At 35.8% G+C, this 2,614-nt stretch overlaps 1 long non-coding RNA gene across 1 annotated transcript; it reads right to left on the bottom strand.

Annotated features, from left to right (window-relative positions):
* Positions 1 to 1,284: 1,284 nt before the first annotated feature.
* Positions 1,285 to 1,705, bottom strand: LOC114544908. The gene is made up of 3 exons (XR_003690662.1): positions 1,582 to 1,705; positions 1,409 to 1,488; positions 1,285 to 1,324 (listed from the first exon to the last, which is right to left on the bottom strand). It is a non-coding gene; the product is annotated as an uncharacterized LOC114544908 (long non-coding RNA).
* Between the last annotated feature and the right edge of the window lie 909 nt (positions 1,706 to 2,614).

Below are 2,614 nucleotides of genomic sequence, written 5' to 3'. Positions count from 1 at the left end.
TTGGCTAATGTGGGGACTTTTTCCCCATTTTCTGTATTGAGGTCAGTTTACGATCTACGACGCGGTTAACTGGCCTTGTTCGACGTCGTTAGTCAAATATTTGCTTGAAATAAGCTACAGGATATTAATTATACTGCCAGGAGTCGAAATATTCATACAAACGTTTCAATGTCGTTCGCCGTCAACGCTATCGACTATCAAGAAAACTCGAGTCCGTACGTACATGTTTATGATTATAATAAACTTCTATCCACCCATTTAAATTATTCTCGCTTCCTTTATAACGGTTACTGTTGTAAATTGCAAACATTTACTTTAAAAACAATTCTAATTTCAAGTTCACAACATTAAATGGGCCGTTAAGATTAAAAATATTTTGTGTTAGGCCTCTCGTGCGCGTTTCATTCGGTGACGTGACGGAAATATAAAACACGCGCAATGAGAGGCCTGGGACTAGGCTGGAGTTACGGTGGTTTTTAGGGAGTACTATTAGTGTTTTGTCTACATTTGTGTACAGAACAGTAGCAGGTTAGGGTATTTTTATTAAAACCATACTCTTTGCCTATACTGGATAAACCAGTTTAAATGTACCGTGTTGTTTGCAGACGTTTTAAACCCTGCTAAATGTTTTCAATTAGAAGCCGAAATGGGCAAATGTTTTCATTTGGCGTAACTATGCAGCCTAGCAATCGCTTAGTTTACACTAAAGGCTGCTTTCTACTTACGCGTTTTTTACGCATGTACACATACGGAGAATTTAAATGCTTTTAAATTTTTATTAATTAACGTGCATCTACAATCATGTGCAAAAATTATGAACTTTACGTATCTTAATCACATTTTTTTTCATTTTGACAACTATTATGTCACGAATTTTGTTAAACTATTTATCCCCCCTTCCCCCATTGACAATGTTGAGAGTGATATTTTCGGCAAATCAAATGGCTTGGTATCATAGAAACAACATTGTTTTGGGGGAGAGGGGGTAGATACTAGGTGTCATGACCGTGTCCCAATAATTTTTGCACATGATTGTAGGTCGATTTATTCACTTAGTCCTTTCAAAGGTAGCATGAACAAGGATTTAGATTTTTACGTGCGTGTACGTGCGTATAAAAAACACGTGAGTGGAAAACAGCCTTAATCCAGATTTTGACAGAACATTAAAACTCAATAAAAAGGCAATAATATTCTCTACACAGGATTTTGTCTGCAGAAAAGTACAAGATAAGAAGTTGTCAACTTACGTCTTGGGTGACTGCATGAAGTAGACCGCAGTAGGAAATATTGCAGTTAAATCTGTACACAGCCTCGGTTAAATTTCCTGCAAGGAACCAGTCATAAGACAATATAAGCTTTTGGAGATATTTCAAAAATTTAAAGTGAAATAAAAAGAGAAATATTTCACCTGGAGACGCAGCAAGGAATTTAAATTACTGCTTTCTACTTCTTCGTCAACAACATTATACAATGGACCCCAACGATAACCTTGAAAAATATATCATCTTAAAAAAACAATTCTCTTTTTGCTGTATGTAATGTATTGAACTGGCTAATAGGAATAATGCTATTGCCTGATACCTGACGAGAAGTGTAATTGTTGGTGTGTTATATGAGATCACATACGTCAGCAGGAGAATGAAATGAGGGATCGTATTTAGGGTAATCATAGCAGTACAAGATTTTCATCAGGAAAATTTTGACCATAATTTTCGCTCAATCATCTATGAATAAGCGTACAGTACTTTTCTTCGTTGGGGTCGTTTTTACGCAAACATCTCCGTTTCAACTGGCTCTAACACCGTCTAGCAAACCAGCCAATAATGTATCCCAGATTGAGTGAAATACAAACATTCAAAACAAGAAATATTTTTTATAGCTTCATACAAAATTTGCTTTCTTACACTACCTGTCAGGAGACGAGTAATTTCTCAGCCGACCGCTTGTGTATTCCGCCCCAACAACTGAGGATGGTTTCGATAGCAAATTTTGAAAATATCTGACAGCAAAAGAAGTTTGAAAACTATAATATTCTATACGGTATATACGGTAAATTCTGGAAAGTAACTACAAAAATAAAAGTATTTTAACTCGGCTGGATACTTTTTTGCAATTGGACATGTTCAAAATGGAAACGTGAAATAAAAAGGACATAAAAGCAGTAAACGTGAATCCAGGTCAGAAGACATGGAGTGTTTGGAGTGTTTGGAGTGTTTTTTTTCAAGGTCAGACATGAACAATTACTGGAACTGACATGGAATGTCGCATGACTTAATGAGCTAAGGGGATGAAGGGTGACGATATTGTACGTCGCGGGATTCTTTCCAAAAGACACCTTTCTAAGAAACACAGCGTTCTTTGAACAGGATCCTAAATTTGACAGTGTCAAAACGATTTTAAAATGAGAAAAAGGATAGACTCTTAGAAAAATTTTATTAACAACATAACTCACTTTAATCCGAGGAGTTTCTTTATAGACGCTGAATTCTGACATTGATGTGATATGTTCGTCATCACTGAGACGAAAAATTTGTCATTTACTGTCATATCTCACATTCTTTACACAGGACAAACGAAATACTGTCTTAACAATATATCATTCAACTGTATTTTC

Source organism: Dendronephthya gigantea, unplaced genomic scaffold (genome assembly GCF_004324835.1).
Source record: "Dendronephthya gigantea isolate DGI-Jeju-01 unplaced genomic scaffold, DenGig_1.0 001045F, whole genome shotgun sequence".
Lineage (NCBI taxonomy): Eukaryota > Metazoa > Cnidaria > Anthozoa > Malacalcyonacea > Nephtheidae > Dendronephthya > Dendronephthya gigantea.
This window is presented reverse-complemented; position numbering and strand designations above follow the sequence as displayed.